Here is a 24880-nt window from a genome sequence, read left to right on the forward strand (position 1 = left end):
TTCATCCAAATACATACAGTTATCTCTCTCTGATACGTTAGACACAACAACATTAAAAATGATACAACAGGTTATTTTCCACATGAATGTGGAAGTGTATTGAAAGGACAATGGGTTCGAAATTCGTTAGTATTGGAACTGTTTCGGACCAGGCGCGGGCGGGCTCGGGCTCTGGCTCTAGCGCTGGTGATGGCGGTTGGTAAAGATTTATTTCGATTTTTCCATAGTTGTGATTGTGATGTTATGTCCGCGGCTGTGTGCTTTTCTCATTTTAATTTTTGCCTTATCCTTTTTAGTCTACTGGTAGATTTTTATAGGTAGGTATATTTGGTTTAACGGTTTTGTGTGTTTATTCGCACGAAAACTGATCGATACTTTGTTTTATTTATAACTACAAAAATATGTATCCTTATTCGAAAAGTTGAGAGTGCAGCGCCGACAACAACAACAACAATTTTATTTCGAAATATTTTATATAGCCTCTTTATTGAATGAAATTCTATAATAATATCATCATTCACCAGGGCGTATACGTAACTATTTTTGTTGGTTTTTTTTTGTTTTCTTTTTGAGCTTTATAGTTTGTTATATTTTCTTTTCTTTCTATAGTTTGCCTCTACCCTACGCCCCTTCCCCTCCTCCGTCGATTAGGCTTCTGATGGAAAACGTTGTCGTTTTGAATTGGGGTTGGGGGTTGTTATTTGGGTATAGTGAAATTCTATTAATAGTATTTTATTTCTTTTTCTGGGTTTTCGAATAAAATTTTCAGAGATTTAGTTTTTACCTGCGACGGAGTTAAGTTTTTGTTTTATTCTTTGAGTTGAGTTATTTGAGAGGTAATTGACGTTTAAGTGTGCTTTTAGGGGTTAATTGAGGGTGTGTGTGTGTGTATAGAGTAGAAAAGTGTAGCAACTTTTGATGATGGTGATAAGAATAGAAATATATTGGATCTTTTATACCTAGTTGCAACAGAGAGGGCGGGTAATGGTATAATTTCGTACTCAAAATGAAGACGGCAAAAGTGGAAAATGAATAAATTCTAATTTTATAGTTGATGGATTATTTTATATGAACATTTTATAATGCATTAAGTTATTTGGAATTTTGTTGAGCTTTCATTCTTCATCATTCTATAGAGAGATTTAAGACAAATATATTTTTGAGTTGAGTTGATTGAAATTTTAAATAATTTAGTAAAATGTTGAAGACACGAGTGTTGTTGGGTGAGGCCCTAGTTCACACAGGACTGTAGCGCCACCTTAAGAAAACAAGTAAGTTGAGGACATTTAAGTTTATTAGTTAAGTTAAAAATAACGTTTTATCGGGCTTCAATGATATTTTTAGGGTTGTTAGCGTTTCCCAACAAAATGTTGCATTTTGAATTGCAGTTTTTAACAAGAGTAAGAACTTATCCATTACATAATATACTGGTAAAACTCACTTCAAAAATGGAGCAACTTAAGTCACAGGCAGCAAATCTTGACTCTTTGAAGCACCTTTTCGGCTGGCCAGCGAGGCACGATAATGAAACTGGTGGACAAATTAAAATGAATGGCTCAAAAATAAATGAGAACTTAGAATATTGCTGCTGTACCGCTAAGTGGGAGTCAAACTGGCTTACGTGTAGATGTTGGGATGCTATATGCTTGTCTGCAATCTGGAAGGAAGAAGTGCTTACTTGCACCTCCATGTGTTAGCACGTAAGATAAATCAGTGCAGCTCGATGATGAATGATACTGATCAATTCATAATTTTTAAAAAAGGCACAGCTTAGAACAGCACTGAGAATATTCTCACCTTGTGAGCAAACGCAAGAAGCTATGGTTTACCTATACTTACAAAGCTTACATTTTACGAAAGATGGTAAACACAGAACTGTCGTCCTTTCCCTGGGGCCAGTGGTTGACTAACTGATACAAATTGTACAAATCCAATAAGTATTTTAGATTTAGATTTTAATATAAGTTTAAAAAAGTCTTAAGTGGAATTAAAAATCATTTTTTAGAATGATGTACATTGTAGATAAAGCTCGGCTGATTCCATTCTACTAGTTGTCGGGTGACCACTTCTAGGATTATCTTCCCTAGATGTCACTTCATCAAAGACTAATTTGTCATACCACTGATGAGTAGTACGACGGGATATGTTCAAGTCAATGGTTAATTTCAGGAACATATGTTGAGATGGCCTTCTTGTGAAGATATTGATTTTTTTATTACTCAGAAAACCAAAATATAGATAGACAAAGCCGAACAATTAGCGGAAGTCCAAAACTGCTGCAAAGCATATATTACCGCCATCCAAGAAGAGCGAAGGGATAGACCGGGCAAACGCAAACTAAAAGACTGCCATGTATACTACGGCGCGGCGGGCGGCTGTTACCGAGAACAAAGACAGCGTCTATTTGGGTGTGGATTTGTTGTTGGAACTAGACTCAAGCAAAAAGTCTTGAGTTTCAACAGTGTGAGCGAGCGCATCATGACAGTCTGCAGCAAGGCTTAATTCGCCAACATAAGCCTCATATGCGCGCATGCCCCAACAGAGGAGAAAGATGAAGACACCAAAGACATATTCTTCGAGCTCTTGGACAAGACTTATGAGCAGTGCGCTGGCTATGACATTAAGATTATCAGGAGATTTTAACGCCAAGCCAGGAAGAGAAGACACCTTTGGTGGCACAATCGGGAGAAACTGCCTGCACGACACCACCTCCCACAACAGATTCAGGCTGATTGATTTCGCTGCGGGGCGAGACGCTCTGGTCACGACACTTCTCCAGAATAAAGGATGTCCGAACTTTCCGAGGGTCTAACATTGACTCGGACCACTACCTCGTTGTAGCCAAGGTACGGCTACGGATATGCCGATCCAAGCCAAAACAAGGAATTAGTGTGAGAAGATTCGACATTAGACGGCTACAATCGCAAGAGACTGCCATGTCCTTTTCCGATCGAGTCTCTAACAACCACTTAAGGAGTCCTATACTGCCGGCCCAACGACCAGAGCTGCTCTACGAGCAGAAGAGGAGAGATGGAAAAAAAGGGAGTATGAGAAGCGCGCGATCGAGGAGAAAGAGGGATGTCACAACAGGAATTAGGTTAGTAAATTTTTCCAAAAGGTAAAAAAAACCTCCCAAGGGTACCAGCACGAATTGAAGCCTGTAATAATAATCAGGGAAACATCGTAGTAGAACCGCAGTCTATGTTGAGAATATGGAAAGACCACTTCTCCAAATTATATAACGGCGATGACAAACTGAATTCCACTCTAAAGGAGAAAGAACTACTCAACCTCGGCAACGCAGATCAACATTTCCGCCTACCAGACCTTGACGAAGTGAAGATAGCTATATCCAAACTTAAGTCAAACAAAGTTGCTGGAGCTGAAGGAATCACTGCCGAACTATTCAAAGCAGGCGATGACTTGGTAGGGAGCATGCATCAACTCATCTGCAAAATATGGTCGGAAGAAAGCATCTCAGGATAGTTTACCCTATATACAAACAAAAAGGAGACACTGTAAATTAGGCTAACTACAGAGGCATCAGTCTCCTTAACATTGGTCCTTATTAGTGTGGCTTCAGACCAGGAAAGTCCACTATCGACCAAATATTCACACTACGGCAGAACTTGGAAGAGTTCTACAAAGCAATGTCTAGTTTTGGCATCCCTATCAAACTTATCCGTTTGTGCAGAATGACGATGGAGAATGCACGCTGCTCTATCAAGGTAGGAAAAGATCTTACCGATGCATTCGATGTCAAAAAAGGTTTTAGACAAGGCGATGCACTGTCATGCGACTTCTTCAACATCGTTCTGGAAAGAATTGTGCAAAACTCAACCGTCAACACTAGAGGCACAATCTTCCAAAGATCCATCCAATTACTCGGATACGGAGATGATATTGACATAATTGGAAGATCAAAGCGTGATGTCAGTGGAGCGTTTTTGAGCACTGCGACGGAAGCGAAAAAGATGGGTTTAGTGGTCAATGAGGGCAAGACCAAGTATATGCTGTCATCAAAAAAGGACACTGAACGACGACGTCTTAGACAAAACGTCACCATGGACAGCTATAACTTTGAGGTAGTGAAGGACTTTGTCTACATGGGCACCGATATTAACACAGACAACGACACCAGCGCTGAAATTAAACGAAGAATAACTCTGTCAAATTGCTGCTTCTTTGGACTTAGAAAGCAATTGAGAAGTAAAATCCTCTCTCGAGCATGTAAAATCACCATCTTTAAGATACTCATCACCCCGGTTCTCATTTATGGCGATGAGGCCTGGACCCTGTCAAAGAAAGATGAGAGCGTCTTAGGATGCTTCGAGAGAAAAATTCTTCGGGTGATTTTTGGTCCCGTACGCATAGATGGAGAATGGAGGAGAAGATAAAACGACGAACTGTACGGGCTGTACAGCAACACTGAGCTAGTTAGCAGAATTAAAGTCCAACGGCTTAGATGGCTAGGTCATGTAGAGCGAATGGACAACAACGCTCCAGCCCGGAAGGTCTTTGAATCCAATCCCGAAGAACGGCGCAGTAGTAGAAGACCGCGTCAGGTGGGAGAGGACCTCAACCAACTTGGCGTGCGAAACTAGAGACAGCAAGCTATTGACCGAGCTGGGTGGAGACGCTTGTTGGTTGATTCATTAGTTCTTGAAAAAACTTAAGAACAAAATAACGGTTTTATGGGGTGACACTTCTCGAGCCAAATTAAGAAAACAAAATTTACAAAAAGTCTATCGGTTTGTTTTTCAGAAAATTCATATTTTCAATTTTGATCAAAAAAAATGTATAACGACTGATGTCATTTTCACCTCCCATAGGAAGTTATTGGAAAAGGTCCGATTTTTTTTAACTGAAAATTTTGAAATTTCTCGACGTTACAAGGTCCCTAGAGTCAATATAAAATATTTTTAGAGAGATGTCTGGGCGTGCGTGTATGTACGTTTGTACATTCCCTACGTTTTTACGTTGTCCATAGCTTAAGAACCAGTAGAGATATCGACTTCAAATAATTGTTTGTATACAGATTATAATGCAGAAATTGCTTGCATGAAAACTGCGTGGGTGGTTTTTTTATAACATAGCAGTTTAAAAAAAGTCGAACATTTTGATTAAACCTAAATATCTTACGAACCAATACGCTTGAGACTTGAATTAAATTTTATATTATATATATAACGCAGTAACAAAAATAACGTTTTTAACATCTGGTAAAATTTTGAGAAAAATCGAGTTGACAGTTTTTTTAATACAAAATAAAAACTTATAAAACAGTACTCAAAGTTGGTAAAAATTGATTTTCGAATCAAAAATCTTTTCAAAACTTTGAGTAATTGGCTACAACTTTTATTTAAAAAAAAATTGTTGCTAAAATTCGGTAAAATTTTGAGCAAAATCTAATTGACAGTTTTCTTACAAAAAATGAAAACTTAGAATAAAATTTATAAAAATAGGTAAACATTTATTTTTGACTCAAATATCTTTTTAAAAAAAATGAGATTGTGCTTCCATCCAACTAATTTTAACTCAAAGAAATATTGTTTTCAACCTTCAATACAATTCTGAGAAAAATCGAATTGACAGTTTTTTTTTACAAAAAATAAAAACCTGGAAAAACAATCCCTAAACTTATTAAAAATTTACTTTCGACTTAAATAGCTTTTCAGAAATTAAAAATATTGGCTTCAAACTTATTTTACTTTACAGTAAATATTGTTTCCGATATTTTTTTATAAAAATCCAACAGTCCGCTTTTTCTTAAACAAAAAATAAAATTTACAAAAAATAGTACGCACATTTGGTAAACAATGATGTTATGTTCTCGATATCTCGTGAACAATAGAAGATATTGACTTCAAATTAATTTCGTTCGTCCAATTTGTTTTAATTTATTTTAGAAATAAGAACGTTTAAGAAATGCTACTAAAATTTTTAAAAATTGGTTAACGACTAAAAATCTCGTTAGCAAAAATAGATTTCGAAATCAAACTTTTTCACTATATGCAAAATATTGTTGGTAATTTTGAAATTTTTTAGAATAATTCAATTGAAAACTTTTTTTAACACAACACGAAAACCTACAAACATTTAAGCAAAACAAATCAACAGACGGGATGGGAAGTTATCAGTGTGGGTCGTATCCCATCCTCTTTTTTAGTTTGAAGAAAAGGAGTGAATCGGCTCTAAAACCTTTATTTTCAAAATTGAGGTCAGTCGTCCTGATGGTTTGGGCAGTTGGGGCACGGACAGACAGACAGACTGACGGAATCGGAAGACCCATGGCTTTTCTACCGTTCGTTGTATAATGTCATGTTTTATTAAAATCTCGATTTCAAGTAAAACTTAAATACAATTAAAGGACTGTGGAAGGAAAAATCAATGCATTTAAAATAATTAGCATCGGTTCAAATCAAACTTCATTAATTAGAGTTATTTTGCTACCCTAAAAAAAGCACATTCAACTCAATTATCAAAAGTGTAGACTTTCGTTCATTATTAATAAATAGATTTTTTAAGAAATTTCGAATACTCAACTTAATCTAAGTCAATATAAGGGTGTCTTTCAGCTTTTATTTTAATTTAAAACTCATTGTGACGCGGCACAATGACAACAATGAAACAGCGAGAAACAAACGAACAATAAAATAATTACTTCAAGAAAACAAGGAGTCATTATTTCTTAAGGAGCTGGTGGCAATATGAATCCAATATGAAAATCCAAATTGGTCTGCAGTCGCTAGTATTTAAATGTTCTCCTCTTGTAATTAACATAGTGCAAGCTTTAAATATTTAATGAGTTGAGTTGATGACATCATGAATTTATTGATTTACTCGTAAATGGCTTTTGCTTTTATGGTGTGTGATTTTTTCATTTTCAATTGAAAAAGTTCTTTATTAATTTAGAATTTTGAACTAAAGAAAAACTAGAGTAAGAAAATGAAACGATACTTTATTTAAAATTGATAGAAATTTTATTTAAATTTTTAAAGCAGAAATTATAGAGTATTTTACTAAATACAAAATAAAAAAATATATAAACAATTAAACAATGCAATTTAATGACGTCGAAAACTTTGACCTTATAGTCCAATAATATAATTTTTATTTAGCATCCTTGCAAGGCGTATCCCTAGAGACAATATAAACAACCCCTAAAAATTGCATTAAATTGAAAATTACATTTTCATAGCAATCCCTGGACTGCACTTAAAAATATTAAGTAAAGCCATTTTACCGACATCAAAATTTGTAACTTGCTTAATTAATTCATACACAAATATATTTAAGGACTCGTATATATAGTTCAACTACCATTTTTATCTTATTTTTAACTACCTGGTCCCGTTTGAATAGTGATGGTAATAAAATTCAAAAGCCTCATATCCTCACCAGCTCCCTGACTTAAAAAGAAACAACCAAAAAAAAAAAAGAAAGACTAAATTAAGGAGGCAACACACACAAAAATGGAAGAACAACACAATCTTATTAGAAAAAATAATAAACAACGAAAATGGAAAGACAGAAAAATAAAAAAAGGATAATGGAGAACAAGAATTAGAAAGGAGGAAATGGACCGAGTTTAGGGGGGTCATCCCTGGGAGAGGAATATTTCTAAAAATAGAAACCGACAAGAAACCCTAAGCATGGCGTGATGGCGAGGCGCGCGGAGGTGTGCTTTCAAGGACATGTACGTCGTCGGTTGGTTTTTATTCTCTGACATTGTTTTTTGTTTTCTGTGTTTCTCTCATTCTTTCCTTTCTTTTCTTTTTCTTTCTCCTAATAATATACTTTACACGTTATCACAATGTGGATGCGGACTGCGGAGCCGTATTTTCCAGATATACGTGCCCTGTTTGTTTATTGGAAATAATGGTGTTCCTATTTTTGGGTTTTTGTGAGTGTATTTTTGATGTTTTTAAGTGTATGTGTGGGTTGATTTTTGGTAAATTTACACGCAAACGCACTTTACGCATAAATATGACGACATGCGAGCCTGGTTATCAGAGAGAAATTGTTTCTTTCTTATTCATGTAGTAACTTTTTGAAATCCTTGAGGCCAATTTTGAAGAACACACAATAATTTAGTCAATGAAACAAGTGAAAAGTTAAAATTGATTTCGACAAACCAGAGCCAACTATAGCTCCCATTGAGATTTAGATTTTGTGTCACTCTGCAAGTGAAGGTTAAAGTTAAATAATTTTCTTTTTCTTCCAAAGTCGTGGTTTTGATTTGGTCTTTGCAAAGTTTACGGTTCTGAAAGAAGAACCCTAGAAGTTGACTAAATAATGATTTATAATGTATAAAAACATTAAACTTCATGGTTTCATTTTTATTGCCCGATATTTCGAGCACTTTAGGAGAGTTATTTTTCATATAAGACAAGTAAAAACTACGCCATTAGTAAAAATGGAACGATAAACAATGCACTGAATTTTTTAACTCAGTTCTCAAAGCTAATTTAATAAATAAATTGTTTATCAAAAACAAAACATGTTCATTAGTCATTCACTTAGTTTTACGGAATCATCAAGAAATCGTGAAATATAAAATAGCTTTAACTTTTATTATATCGTGACTTATGATAAACAAATTTTAAAACTAAAAAAGGAGGGAGTTTATTATTTAAACCTTTAGTTTTCTTTTCAGTCACATCAGTAGAGTACTTACTTACTTACTTACAGTCTTACAAGAATGCAGTCGTCTTTATTATTAGAGATTTGTATCGGTCTGTGTCATTAACTTTTATTTAGAATATTTGAGTATTAATTGCATTTTATAAACATTTTTCTCAACAGGTATTGTAATCCTTTCGATTGGAGGATATATGGCAGCAGCCTCACCAGATACTAACTATGCAAAGCTTTTCCTTAAAGAGTAATAATTGTTTTTTCTTTGTTTTGTAAACAATGATAAAAGTTTTTTTTTATAATAAATAAATAAAAGTCGTATCATGTAAAAAAAGTTCTGAATTTATAGAGAAAAGTTCCAAGACAAAATGAAGAAACTGCAACTGATAAAGAATTTAGAAAAAAATAAGCAAGATTCTAAATCAAGTGAATACTATGATTCGGGTTTTAAGCGAGAGAATAACTTTTGCAGACTTCAATGGAGATTTTACTTATAAAAAGCTCAAATGGTTACTCAAAAATATTTGTACTAATCCTTCCAATATAGCAAAAAGGTGAGAAAAGTCTCGGACTTTTAAACAACAATTTATTTCATCAATTGATAATGATAGTCGTCTTGGCTCTGCCTAGTGTTTTGTCACTTTCTCGATTGTCTTTGAACAATTTGAAGAACTCCCAAACATTTGTAGAGCTTTTTCAATGAAACCATTCTTTAACACTTTCTCCAGGGACATTTCATTCCCAGCAATAAATTGTGTTAATGAATATTTTTAGGCACCATACAAAATTTAAATTTGACTTTGAGGTTTCGACAAAAGCACGCGTATCTCAAAACACATACGATTATTTTGGGGTGTATTTTGAAGCAGATGTAAGTGACAGTGGTTTCAGCCTTGGGATGAGATCATACAACTTGGGGCCAAGCAGCTGTTTAGATCTTTATGTTTTAAAGCCTAATCGATACAGAAAGCAAAGTTTAAAACTTCAAACACAAAGTTATTGTAATCAATACGATTTGTCGAATTAAAAATTGTGATATTTCTTGACGTTTCAAGGTCCATCGAGTTTAAATAAAAGGTTTTTAGAAAGATGTCTGTGCATGCGTGCGCAACCTTTTTTTCTTCGTCCATAGCTCAAGAACCAGTAAAAATATTGACTTCAAATTAATTTTGTTACAAAGATAATAAAGCAAAAAAATGCAGAAAGGACTCTTCAAGAATTAGTAGGTGGTTTTTTAACATACAAATTAAGAAAAAAGGTAAACATTTTGGCTAACCCATAATATTTCACGATTCAATAACACTTGATCATTTAACTTGTAACGTGATAAAAGACAAATATATTTTTGGAAACAAAATCCAATGAACGGTTTTTTTTTTTTTAATTTTTAATAGTATTGGGGACAAGCCATACTTGACAAAGTTTTTTATCAAAAATAAAAGCCTACAAAAATAAGGTTAAATTGATTTTCGACTTGAATATCTTTTCAAAAGTTCAAGATATTACCTCCAAACTAATTTTATTTCATAAAAAAATTGTTTTCAACATTTAATAATATTTTTGAAAAAAATAAATTTACAGTATTTTCTTATAATAAATTAAAACCTAAGAACAAAAATTGATTTTCGACTCAAATATCTTTAAAAAAAATTGAGTTTTTGGCTTCAAACTAATTTTGTTTTATAAAATTATTGTTGTCTACATTTAATAAAATTTTGAAAAAAATTCAGACTACCTACTGTTTTTTTTATAAAAAATAAAAACTTAAAAAAAACATTGCTTGAAGTTGGTAAAAATCATTTTCCGAGTCAAATATCTTTTCAAAAACTTGAGATACTGACTATAAGCTAAATTTATCTTATACACAATATTTTTATAAACATTCAGTAAAATTTTGGAACAACCGTATTGACAGTTTTGTTATAAGAAATAACAACCTAAACAAAACAACTTAATAAAAGTTGGAAAAAATTGGTTTTCGGCTCAAATATCTTTTCAAAACTTTTGAGATTATGCTTCCAACTAATTTAAGCTTATAAGAAATATTGTTTTCAACATTCAGTAAAATTTTGAGAAAGTTTAAATTGACAGTATTTTTTTTATTTATACAAAATATTTTTTTTATACAAAATAAAAACCTAAACAAGTCATTATAAAAAGTTGGTAAAAATTCATTTTCGACACAAATGTCTTTTAAAAAATTTGAGATTTTGGCTTTAAACATAATGTGTCTCAATACTGTTGTCAACATTCAGTAAAATTTTGAGGAATAATAAATAGACAATTTGTTTTATTAAAAATAATAACCTAAACAAGTCATTATTAAAAGTTGGTTAAATTTCATTTTCGACTCAAATATCTTTTTAAAAACTAAAGATATTGGCTCCAAACTTATTTTGTGTTATAAAAAATATTGATGTCAACATTCAGTAAAATTTTCAGAATAGAGACAGTTTTTTTTTTATTTATAAAATATAAAAAAGCTAAAAAAATGTGTAAAAGTTGGTAAAAATTCATTTTCGGCTCAAATATCTTTTCAAAATTAAGATTTTGGCTTTAAACTAATTGTGTCTTATAAGTTAAACTGTATTCAACATTCGGTAACATTTTTATAGAAATCGTGTTGGCAATTTTTTTTTATAAAGAATTAAAAATTTTATTATTTGAATTTCTTTTTTTAATTCAATTGACAACTTTTTTAACAAAACACGGAAAACTTAAAAAATTTTAAGCAAGACAAATCAACAGACTGGATGGAAAGTTATCAGTGTGGGTCGCATTCTAGCATATTTTTAGAATATGATTTACTACAATATCGTTAAAAAGCAACATTTTTCGTTTTTGACATCAATTTACTTTAGTTTTTCATTAAAATTAGCAACGATATCTCTTCGACACGAGAGTCCTTTCTTATTACCCTTTTGTCCTTTTTTAATATGTTAATCGCAAAAACAAATTCTTTAATGTTACATTTTAAATTAAGACGATATTGCTCTAAATGAACGATATAAAATCCTACTAGTAGTACCCGTGGCATGATGGTTAGTGCGCTGCAATTGACATTTACGCCATACTCTTCAACAATGCACTGAATAATGCATATTATCCAATGCATTGGAAGACCGCTGTGGTTCATCGTCTCCCGAAAAAGGGAAAGGACAACTTAAACCAACAAATAATCGGTCGATAAGTCTTCTTTCGAGAATCAGCAAAGTTTTCGAAAAGATCATTAATATGGCTCTGACTAAGTGGGCTACGGACAACAAAATAATTCCGGATAAACAGTTTGGGTTCAAGTCGGGTCATGACACAATTCATGCTGCGTCTAAACTCGTTTCTGATATCCAATGGAATAAATCAAAACAACAATGCACAGGTGCTGTTCTGGTTGATTTGGAAAAGGCCTTTGACACCGTATGGTTAGGGGGTCTTTACCTAAAACTGAGCAGACTTGGCACAAGCAAGCCATTGTTGTATATATGTACTTTATGATATGCTTAACGGTAGAAGGTTTGTTGTCAAAAGTGGCAATGTAACTTCTACCACAACATTCTCAATTAAAAATGGTCTTCGCCGATTCTCTTCAGCATTTACACCAGCGATCTGATAGGAAGTCTTACAAAGGCAATTGCGTACACCGAGACGATCTAATTGCGTACAGAATGGCCCGAAAGGTTGAGGTTATTAGAATTCTCTTGCAACGTGATTTCGACAAGATTCAGCGATATTGCGAAGACTGGAAACTGAAAGTAAATGTCCAGAAGTCGGAGACAATTCTGTTCCGGACTCCGTTGGCTAGGGCCACGAGGGATACGTGTAAGAATTGGCGCAAGATGGTCATCGTTGATCTTCACGGGCAGCCATTAGCGAGCAAAAGTGTAGTGAAGTACCTCGGTATCTGGTTAGATCAGTATTTATATTTCGACAGACATATAAATGCTGCTCTGATCAGGGCCGAGGATCCTTCGCTCTGACGAAACGGCTGTTTTTTAGCAGTCGGCTTGACCCCAGAGTGAAGGTAATTTGCTACATGGCCCTCATACGGCCAATGATCGCTTATGGTTGTCCTGTGTGGTTCAACGTTGCCCCTTCCCAGATGGAGAAGTTTAGGGTGTTCGAGCGGCAGTGTTTACGACGCTGTACCGGGTAATATCGAACAGCCGAATCTTTTTATGTTATTACTTTTCCAACTAGGTCCTATAAACGGGGCTCAAATCAACAGAATTGACAATTTCTTGATAAAACTCGTTCGAGGTCACATTGCAAGAGCAATTGATTGGGAGTTCTGTTAATCTACCACGTCAGACGAAGAACCGTGGATAGGCGACTCCCCTACAATCGGGACGTCATGGGACAAGGCGGAGCAGAGCTCCTTCGGTAGGGCTGTGTCCGAACGGAACCGAACTGATAGGGTGAAGCAGGAGAACCAGTTTTAGTGGCTTCAATCGGCACTTGATATTGGGTAGTAGGGATGGGGTTTTAAGCCTTGGCCCGCTTACATAATTGTTTTATAGTTTTAGGGTTTAGTTTTAAATAGAATAGGCATAGTGGCATAAAAAAATTAAAAAAAAACATGGAATATAAAAAAAAAGAAAACAAAATTTAAAAAAACTAAAAAAAGACAATAAAATAGAAAAACAAAAAACGTTAGATTTGCTGCTTTGGTTGTTTTAGTTTTAAGTAGTTTATAGGTAAAATAGGTAGTTTAGCTTAGATTTAAGTTTTATATATTAAGGACCTTATTTTAAGTAGTTTTTAAGTAAAATTATAAAAAGGATCTTGATATTAGTTTTTTTTTTATTTTTCTAATAAATACAAAAATAAATTAAATTTAAAATGAAGTAAAATAGATGTTAGGGCCGAAAGGCATTAGTAGTTAGTGTTATAGTTTAACTTAGAGTGTCCGTTGGGACCATTAAGTTAGTTGCAAGTTATGGATAATTAGGCTAGCTTTAAGATAAGTTAAAGAATGAATTAATAAAAATGAATTTAAAACAACAAAAAGTGCGTTGGACTGTCTTGCCAGAGGTCGTGGGTTTGATCCCTGCACGGGTACTGCCTCTTGCGAGGAATTGACAAATTCTCCAAAAACAAAGTTACAAAATTTTTACTAACTCTGTTGGTCGAATAATTACACTGCCTTTTTTAAAGATTTCGTTGTTATCTTTTGGTTGCTTAATTTCTGTCAAATATTTTCATTATACGTAAATCGTCTCGTAACTTCAAATAGATTAGTTTTACCCTACTCAACACATTAAATATGAAATTCCCCCTTTTATATTTAATTTAATTAAATTTATATTTACTTTCACACACAAATTGATGTAATACCTCTTTATTTTTCACTGCAGGAATTCGTGGTATATAAATATTCACTGATGGCTAAAGGGATCTTAAAATCAGCCTTCTGCGGCGCAAGGACGTACTACATATAAATTGTATATGTATAAAGTATTTTATTAACAAATTTATTTTAGTGATGCCTGCTATTGACTTCGTCTTCACAGTTTCATAATCTTCCTTATTGCAAGGACGAACATTTTAATGGAAGCCTTGTGTGTGACCGTAGGCAACACTCCTACAGTATACGTAAATTAATTATTTTTGTTTGTTTATTATTATTTTTGTGAGAAAGCTTCCTTACTCAGCTGCTGGCAGTAAGGTTATTAATGATGAGAAAAATTAAAAATCCGGTACGCCTATATAAAAAGTGTATGCTAGCTAACTGTTAATTACATACATAGGTAAAATGATGGCAGGAAGGAAAGTTGGTATAAGGAAAAGAAAAACATTTAAAAATTAAGTTTTCCTCTAACTGTGCTCTGGTATATAGCTACGTGTACTCGTACTTACAGAATTTCACTTTGCATATATTTAATTCAAGGAATAATTAATTAAGACGGTCCTGAGGGGATTTAAAAAAGTTAATGTGGCCAATGGCCATAAGAAGGATAATATTAAATAATTTAATAAGAAAAATCATTTTCTTAAATTTTTGAAATGTTTGTTTGTGTTTTTCTTGGAGTAAGTAAATTTAATTCATAAAACATGTATCTAAATCTTTAGGAAAAACTAAATCGAGATATTCAAATTAACTTGTATTTCACAGGTACACGTTTTTGGTTTATATACAAAATTAAGGGTGAGTAAATAATAATTATTTTCTATCAAATAATTTTGGTTAAAAAATAACTACAGAAACATTTTACGAACTTCGTACTCATCATTATTAAAAAATAAAAACATTCGAAAACAATTTCAAACACGATTATTCTTTACAGAGCTTTTCGATTTGAGATAAAAAAGGATTCTACAGCCGATAATTTACACTTTAAAAAATAAAGGTTGGGATGCGAACCACACACCCACATTTCCCTTGACGGCTTTTAAACATCATATCTTTTATTTGTTAACAATAAAGTAAATTGTTATTTAAGGAATTTCGAAAAATAAGCATCAATAATAATTGAAGATTAGGTTGTTTTCTGTTTTCCAAAAAAAAAAAATATATTTTAAAGTTTGAACGATATTTATCCCACATAAAAAATTCTATTAACATAGAAGAAGGATATAAATCAAATGACCGCTATATGATTTACATTCAAAATTCTATGACCATTTTAGGCTGCAGGCCCTCGATATTTGCAAATTGCATCTTAAAGGTCTTGCATCTATGTTTGAGCATTGCCACAAACCTTATAATTTCACATGTCTCCAAAAGAAAAAAATGAAAAGGTGTAATAAGTAACAGAATTTATTGGAAACATGGGCTGGGAAAGATAGAGTGTGGCAGGGCACATTCGCATAGTACGACTAAAGAACGAATCTCTGTACTTGACAGTACGACCGAAATTTGGGCATTGCAGTATTTTTTGCTGTAATTTAATAATTAAAAAAATAATTATTAAGAAGATGCCAGTTGGCTTTCTCGTATTTCCAAACGGTTCTTTTATTAGCTCTTTCTTCAACTGGAGAATTTTACACGAACAATTTGGGGATGTGACACGATGTTCAGATGTGCCTAGAGGTGATAGAACACTAAAAGTGTACCTACCATGGTCAGAGGTAAGTAACACAAGTGTTCTCTGCTTGACCTACTACGTCTGATATTCGAGTGTTCGTTGACCAGCTTAGCTAGGTGGATTAATTCAGCGAAGATCTCAGCACCCACTCCTTCTGGAGTTGTATGGCCCATTCATTCTTGGATTTTCCGCGTGCTAGATGCAGCAATTCTGAGTGACAACGTTGGTAAATTTTCGATGAAAATAAAGATACTTTAATGTGTTTTTAATGTTTGGATCCAATTAGCAAAGACCCGAAGTTGCTCCTAATTTGTTTGTTCTTAATATTTAACAGGCACTCAATTGGTTATTAAAACCCTTTATTTGTTTATATTTAAACACAGTTAGGAAAATAAGGAAGGATTTTAGAAGAGGTACCAGTACACATTGGTCTTAAAGTTCTAAACATGAAAATGGGAGGGAAAAACAGTGTGGGTCCAAGTTTTCGATATTCTTGATGTGCGGTTTAAGAAAGAATCTCAAAAATGAGCTCAAGGTTAAACTGATGACTATTCCTAGAAGTGCACGTATTACGTTTAAGGGTCGGAATGCAACTGGCAGAAAATTCGACAGAAAATTGCTTGTAAAAATATCGATAAAACAACAAAAGGCATGTTTTGGTTATAGTTCTATCACCTATCATCTTTAGAGACTTTTTTGAATTATATCCAAGAGATTTAAACTTGTTTGAGAAGCACCTGTCCAGATTGTTATATATATTATATTCAAGCTTTGGACGGAGGTTTTATAGATCAGAAGGGGTGAAAGATTTCTTGCACCGTCTAAGAAATCCTAAGCATCTTGTAGCATAAATTTTTGAAGCATTCAATTTTATAATTCCCCATAAGACGATGCTGTCGAGATGGGAATTAAATGAGCTTATCATACGCCGCCTTTGAAGTTCCACATCCGAAGGACAAGGATGTGAATCTAGAAACGAATATGAAAAGCTAAGGGTACTGTCATCACCAAAACAGTTTAATAATACGAAGTGGCAGACAAGAGATCTTTTATGAATATGAGGAAGAGATTCGGAGACAAAACGGACCCCTGTGGGACATCAGCATTTATTTTATGGGTTTCAAAATTTACAACTTGTATTAAACGGTTTGCAAGGTATTTTCTAATCCAATTAAGAAGAGCTTTATCAATAACAAAAGCATGCATTTTCAATAAGAGAGCTTGATGCCAAACTCTATCAAATGCCTTTGAAATATCAAGTCCAATAATCTAACTTTCTCCAAAACGATGTTAAGATTTGTTCAACTCTTCCGTGAGGTATAAACCATGAGATAACACGTGGACCTATTACTACGAAAGCCATACTGTCGGTCATTAAGAAGCTTCCGTTCTTCGAGATATTTCTTAAGCTGATAATTAATCAACGTTTCCATGACCCTGAAAAGAAGAGACCTGCTTGAATTCTTATATTAAGAGAACTTTTAAAGCCTTAAGTTTTCAAGTAGTACTGTGTAATGTCGTGTGTAGAATGTTTAAATCAAGAGACCAACGAGGAATCGACATTCCATTTTTAGTTACGTATAAGTTTTAACTTTTAAGACGTCAAAACTGCCTTGAAAGTGCCAGCTGTCCAAATAGCTGGCTATTCAAAATGTAAGAAGGAAATCCTTATTTTAAAATCGTTTCTTATATTTGTTCATCTTTTTTCAACAAACACGAAGAAGAATAGATTAACAATTAAATTATTTTTATTCATAGACAAAACTTTTCAATCATCTGAGGTTTTTCTTCTTTGGTTTATTTAACCTTATTTTGCATTTAAAATTTGGGATGAATAGTCTCATTTTTGTCCTTTTCTAGAATCAAACCACCGACGCACGTGATATTATGAACTTGAAAGTTGAAACTTAAATCCACACCACTGATTTCTAATTTCAAAAATATACAAGAAAAAATTATTACTACAAATTTTTCAAGAACTTATGAAAGAAGCAATCAAAAAATAAAATAAAAAGGAAAACTAATTATGGATATTTATTTATTATATCACTTTAATTCTTGGAAGAAATGAATAATTGATGTTGACCAAAATATAATTACAATTAAAGAAAATTATAAATTTTGAGTTGTGTTGGAAAAAGTGTTTTTGAGACGATTTACGCGTGAAACTGTGTCCTATGCTAAAAATAAGTTACTCAAGGTTTTTCACTTTTAAATTCAAGTTTAAATGTCAAACCCATAAAGTCTTGTTCTATTTTAAGAGAGCGTATTTCTTAACATTTTGAGAAACCCCACATTAAGAAAATCAACAAAAATGTATCTTACTTAACTCGATACGAAAATATATTTTTTTAAACATAAAATTCTCACATCTGTGACAACTCACGTATGAAACTTTCACAAACTTCATTTAAATTAAAAAATACAGTCGCAGTCATAAAAATAGAATAGAATAGTTGGAAATATTTTTTAAGAATTAAAATTTTAAAACGTGGGATGAGCAATATTTTGACGTTAAGACGAAAATGTTTCGGTGCAAGCCAAGTAACTATAAGAGGTCATTAAAAGCTCCGGGTTATTGATTCATGTTGTTAGATGATATTCTCTTGTAAACTCTATGCAGAGTCATTGTAATTTATAAATGGAAGTATGGATTTTATTAAAAAAGGTTCAGTTTTAATTTTGTTGAATGTGATTTGAAAACGATGCTATTTTTCACTTACAACATTTTTAAAAGGTCTAAATTGAACTAAATTCGAATCATCCATGAAACGCATTGATTGTGGAATCTTTGTTTTTTGTGTAATTATTTATAATTTTATATTCAAGGAACCCAATCAGTTCTTCAACTTCATAAATTCGATGTTCTTGGGTCCTTTTTTGGCGACCGCAGCTGTATATAGAGACATACAGATAAAGAACGTTGTCAAATAAAAAATACATAAATTGTACAAATGTGTATATGTGTAAGTGTTTTGTTAGATTTTTCCATCTTTTCAACTTTCCTTTTTATTTTAACGACTATCAAAGTTGAATTACGGTTAGAAAATTGACTTTAGCAATCTGGCTTTGGGACACAAAAAAAAAGGAAGGAAATACAATCTAAAATCCTTCGTATAATAAAATCATTCAACTGAAATGGACAGAAATTTCCTCCGGATATGGATATCAATTTGAAAATACTTGATTTGTTTTTAGTTTTTAGGTTTCGTTTTAACTCGTGTACTAGCAAAATATCATTTCAGGCCTATAGACAAAACTATTGTTGTTTTGGTTTTGTTTTGTTTTTCTATTTGTCGGTGTAATTTTTCAGTTGGGCACGTATTTTTAAATAGTACAAAGAATCTGAAGTTCAATTGATTTTCTTTTGTGTATGAACGGTGTTTGTTTTGTGAGCATTGATGTTGAATATCCGTGCACAGAAGCTTTGAAAGAAAACAAATATGCACAGCTAGAAAACTATCAAAGATGCCCTTTAGCCATCGTTGTCCGCTATATTTTCAAAGAGTCGAGGTTTCAATTTTCGACAAAAACAAGAACTGATGAATGTTGAACTTTGAATTTTGAAACACGCTTCGACACATACAAAAAAAATCAATGTTGCCAGGTAGCGGTACATGTGTAGCTTTGATAGGGGCTAGAATCACCTTGCGATCTATTGTTAAAGCATGTTTTTGAAACGTAATATTTTAAAATGTCAGCTTTAAATAAAAAAGATACAGATTTAAGCTGACTTAAGGTAGAAACCTAATGTTAAAAATACTGATATTAAAAATTAGTTAACAAATGTAAATAGTTCTTAGAATGTACTAAGAAATTGAGACATTCATTGGTCTAATGATTTCTTTTCATATTAGGCTTTATTTGGAATTGATATCTGTTTCTCACTCGAAATCTTGACAAAAGGTCAGTTTCAAAGATCAGATATGTTGAAAACTTGTATCCAAAGTAAAAACCAGTCCGTTTTTGAAAAAAAGTTTTGCCGAAATGAGTCTTTACCAACAAGTCAATATTCTACGCACTAGTCTGAAGAGAATTGTTGACAAAGACCTTGAATTATTCGCTTGGTTTTAATAACGATTTCGGTAGAAAAAATTACTTTTCGTTGGCTACGTAAACAAACAAAATCGTTGCATCTAGAAATTGGAAAACCCTCACGTTTATTTGGAAAGTAAATGCATTCCCATACAATGAAAGTTTGGTGCGGATTGTGAAGTGGATAATTTTTATTTGAAAATAAGTCTAGGTACAATATTTCGATAAACGCTAATGGAGCCAATTCAAGCGAAGCACGTATTTTCAAACTAAAATTGAAGATACGGATTAACCCCTTTCAGAATCTATCTTCTTTACCCAAAATTCCAAAATCATGATATCAGCAATTTTTGACATGCCAATTGGCTGCCTCGGATTGGCGAAACGAGTCCTTTGGACTTTTCTTTTGTGAAAACTGTAAAGGATCGACGTTATGTAAATAATCTGGAAACGAAGCAAACACTTATCTTAAGCAATCGGAAAGCCTTAGCTCAAAGCTTACAAAGATGCTTTTGATAATATTAAGAGTGTTAGAATGCGCTATTACGAGTTAGCAGATTTAAACGACGACGACACGTTTTGTTTAATAATTAAAAGGTATGTACGCTCTTAATCTTAAAGCTGTCAAGCACTTGTACAAAAATATAAACTTTTTCATTTGTTTGAAGTTTGGAACGCTATTAAAAAATAGAAAGTATGTAGTTGACAAACTGTTAAGGTATTAAAAAACATTGTAAATTAAAGTGAAAAAAAGTGTAATTTCCAGTACTGTACTCAAAGTTTTCCAGTAAAAGTTGAAACTTATTGCATTTCACCCATGGAGCAATGTTCGAATTAAATAGATAAGAAAAACGGCACTTAAATAAAAGTCTTGAGTTATGCCAGCGACATCATGCATCATATTAGAAAAAAATCCTCCGTCAACTTGAGTCTGAGTTGATTAGAAGACGTATTTTTTATAATAGTATTAGTTACCATATTATTAAATAAACATAAACAAAATTCTTTGCTCATTCAAACATTTTTTTAAGTAATACGTAATATACAATTGCATTTAGAAGAACGAAACTTTTATTAAAGATAAAATTTAATACCTTCCATTCATTAAAAAATAAAATACTAACATAATACAGTGCTGTTCGCAATTTTCGAGATCAGTTCTTGGAATTTGAGAACGATACGGCTTTTGTTTAGGTAGCAACATGTCATTTAAAGACTGTATAAAAGTTCATCTTATTATATCAATAAGAGCTGCATTTGGCTAGTGAGAGTAGTCCAATACCAACCTGAGTGATTTTGTGGAAAAAAAAATGGGAAAAATAAGTTTGGTATCTGTCAGGTCTTAATTTGACAACATCTGAAATTTCTAAAAAACCAAAAACTGCTCAACAAACTGTGACATGGAATTTGAAAAAATATCGTGAGACTGGGACTTCTAGAAGAAAAAAAGGCTCTGGGATGTCAAAAAAGACGACCCCAGTGGAAGATCGTTTGTTGTTGTTGTACAATCGTCGGAATCGGTTCAGGAGTTCGGTGGACCTTAAAAACGATCTGTGTCGAGCTACAGGCAAAGTAATTTCGTCAAGTTCACTGAGAAAAAGACTCGTAAAAGCTGGAATTAGAGCACTCAAGCCGGTACTGAAGCCGGATTTTCTAAAACGAGTCAAAGAAAAACGATTGCTCAGGAGCACCTAGATTAGACTCAAGACATGTGGAACAATGTCATCTTTTCGGACGATTAAAAACTCACGCTTCATATGTTAAAGAGAGCCTAAAGAAAGGCTAAGATTTGATTGGATTTGTCGGATGCCCCCCAAAAACTGATTGTGTATTCGTGTGAGGATGCTTCTATGGAGAAGAAAAAGGTAAAATGAGCTTTCTAGAATCCATAGTCAAAGTTTGCATTCGAGTCCTGAAAAATGTATTGCAGGCCACGGTGCTTTTTGGGGACACTTGCAGTTTCAATTTTCAATAGGACAATGCTCCTTGCCATACAGCCAAAATTGTAAGTACGAACTTGTTTTTATTTTTAAAATGATTGACTTTTATTAATTTTAAACAAAGTTAAAACTTTTATGACTAACAATGATATTTTTGTTTTATTTCTAAGTTTAAAAAGTATGTACTAATTTGGCCTCCCTACAGTCCAGATCTAAATACAATTGAGAATATTTGGTCTTTAATAAAATTTGATGTTGTGAAGAAGCGTCCAGAGTCGGTTGATGTGTTAACAAAACTACTTACCCGGACCTGGAACACGATACTGCAGGTATTCACATGCAAAAATATTCAATGTCTCACCGATGTGCAGAAATGACAAAAGCAAAACGAGGTCTAACATAGTACTAATAAGTTACAACACGTTTCTGAGAAGCAAAAAGAACAAAATAAAAAAACAAACTGCACCAAGTATTTTTCTTTAATTCTTATAAATGAGGTAGGTACCAAATAAACTCTTTTTCGGTATAATCACCTTTTGCTCCCGTCACCATCTTAGAAAAATCTCAAAATTCGTATTGTATCATGAAACGATTTGAATTGCACAATTAAATAAAGCCTCATAAAAAATATGTTGCTATTTCAACACATTTCACAAAATTCAAAAAGTTTGACCAACAATTTTCGAACCGCACTGTATCTATAGGTACATAATCGAAAGTTTAAGTTTTATTTACACAACTTACTTATCGCAAGTTCAAAGAGAAAAATGTTAAGGACGATAACGATATTTCTTTGATATCGAAATTTAATACACACAAAATTTAGCTACCTCAAAGAAAATTATTCTATTAAGAAATGAAATTTTAAAACATTGCTCGTAGTATGCGGGCTTCAATTTCAATGGAAATGTAAGTGTCAAAGGTTATTGTAAAGTTTAACAACCAAGTTGCGTACACTTGAAAATAATTTTGAACTTTGTATACCTACCATCACAAACAGCGGTAGGATACTGAGAGTAGCGGGGAAGTGCTAGTTGAATCAAATCTTTCTTTTTATCAGAGCCGCAAAACAAATAATTAACTTATATCGTCCAAATGAAGTTTGAAAAATATTGGAAACATCTTACTTTTGTCAAAATACTCCTGCTATGGTGCTTCAAATCTCACATCTAAATGATCCAAGAAGACACTATAGAGTTTATAATTCAACAAGTATTAGCCTATTAATGGATTGACTCGGCCAAGTACCTCAGCCTTTTTCAACAAATCTATCGGGTTTTTTAATAAGAGCGCTACAAAAGGTTTTTCAGATAAAACAAAAACGGTATCAATGAAATTCTTTATTCCAGAAGTCCAGACGGCGGTCTTGATCATCACGGAAGAAGTACGGCCCAATGACGCTGCCGGCCAATTAGCAGCACCAAACCGTATTTTTTTGTTGATACAATTATGACTCACGGAGTAAGTGTGGATTGCTGCCTGACCAATACCTAATATTTAGTTTATTGACGAAGCCATTCATCCAGAAATGAACCTCATCGCTTAACTTGATTTTTCGATGAAAATCTCAATCAATCAATTTCAGTCAATTTAATCTTGTAAGTATTTAGGGCAAGATCCTTTCCCAACTACGAGAACGACGAGAACGACGAGAACGACGTGTGCGATCCACATTTGGGCTTTCTGCAATTGAATTCTCACCGGCGGCAATATTCTCGACACTACGGGCACTTCTTTGTCTCACTGGAACGTTCATCTGCTAGGACGATTATGACGACCATAAATTGGACGTATAGCGCTCTTAACATTGAGGCCACTGAGTCCGAATTTCGGTTGTAAATTTTTATAATTTCGACTCTTTGCTGGCTCGTAAATCTTTCCATCGTGAAATAATGGGAAACCTTACTGAAGCAAAATGTCAAAAGAACGGCAAAAAATATGGCATCGTTTGCTGTCTACTTTTGTATCGTCCCTGTTGAAAAACCCTGTACTTAACTGATCCAAAAAGCCGCTATTAATGGATTGAGTCAACCAAAAAACTCAGCCTTTCTCAAAGTAAATCTATTGGCTTCTCCTCAGTAAATTTGTTGATTTTAAAAGAGATGAAATGTTAGAATTTATTCCGGAGTTGGTTTCGGTGTCAAAATGTCCATACTGGTACTTCATGACCAATTCAGTTAATCTTAAATTTGTTCAGCAGAATAACAATTTGTACGTCACAGCAGGTTTATAAAATTCAAGTATTGGTTACAAAATGGAAAAAGTTTGTGAAACTAATCGAAAAATGTCAAAGTTTTGTTTCTAACAAGGTAGATTATATGTAAAAAACCTTTACTGTGCGTCAAAGAAAAGATGCCAAAAGATTATTAATAGGGTAATCGGTAGAAGTTATCAGTCATTATATTTGCCTCATTGCAGCGGCAATCACCGACTATAGATTTATCTTCTGTTTTTGTTACTCACTGAAAGAACTTTAGAAATTGGATTTAAAATATTCAAATCCCAAAATAGATATCAGCCAATAAAACGACGCGCGTTTGAATCATCGCTCGCCTCAATGCATGCTTTCAACATAATGATTTTCATTTTATTAAATCGATTTCGGTTTTACCGGGGATTTCATTCTCCTCCATCATAGTCTTTCATTCATCAATCTGTCTGTTTTCCAACTAAATTTCATCAATTTGTTAACCGAGGTATAAAATTTATATCAACATTGTTAACGCAGGAATTTTCAAAACCACTCTCTCTTATTCAACTTGATGAGACAAAACCAGGATATATGTAGACTAGCGTGTAGAGTCGTTAGGTTTTGTGTGTTGTATGTCATGGATGTTAGGACGATTCAGTTCAGGGTATATAACCAGACAAAATGACTTTGGCTAGCGTGTGTCCTGATGAACTCTGCGAAAAATAGATAAATACTATAGTTTTACACCTGATGAACTAGCAGTGATTAAGATACATTTTTGAAGTGATGCAGAATAGAGCGAGTTCAATTATCCTTTAGACCATTTTCCAATTAATGTGCATCACCTTGCAGTTGCTGCACACACAAAGAACACTCCGACCTTTAACCTCTTGAGAAAATATGCAATTTCAGATTTATTGCTTGGTGCCATATTACCAATTCATCCTCATATAAACGCAAGTTTATACCATAAGCCTTGCTTAGATGCTTTAGTTGAGGTGCTGGTGTGGGTGCAAGTGCGGGTGCGGAGCTAAATTCAAACCTATGTAGGA

At 33.3% G+C, this 24880-nt stretch overlaps 1 protein-coding gene and 1 long non-coding RNA gene across 2 annotated transcripts in view; one reads left to right on the forward strand and one right to left on the reverse strand.

Moving 5' to 3' along the window:
• Positions 1-24880, reverse strand: part of LOC129949206 (uncharacterized) — a 216881-nt gene that overhangs the window by 120079 nt on the left and 71922 nt on the right. The window lies entirely within an intron of this gene.
• Positions 8177-8974, forward strand: LOC129939377 (uncharacterized). Its single transcript, XR_008780538.1, has 3 exons — positions 8177-8195; positions 8660-8738; positions 8809-8974. It is a non-coding gene; the product is annotated as an uncharacterized LOC129939377 (long non-coding RNA).

The sequence above is a fragment of the Eupeodes corollae genome, chromosome 1, assembly GCF_945859685.1.
Source record: "Eupeodes corollae chromosome 1, idEupCoro1.1, whole genome shotgun sequence".
NCBI lineage: Eukaryota > Metazoa > Arthropoda > Insecta > Diptera > Syrphidae > Eupeodes > Eupeodes corollae.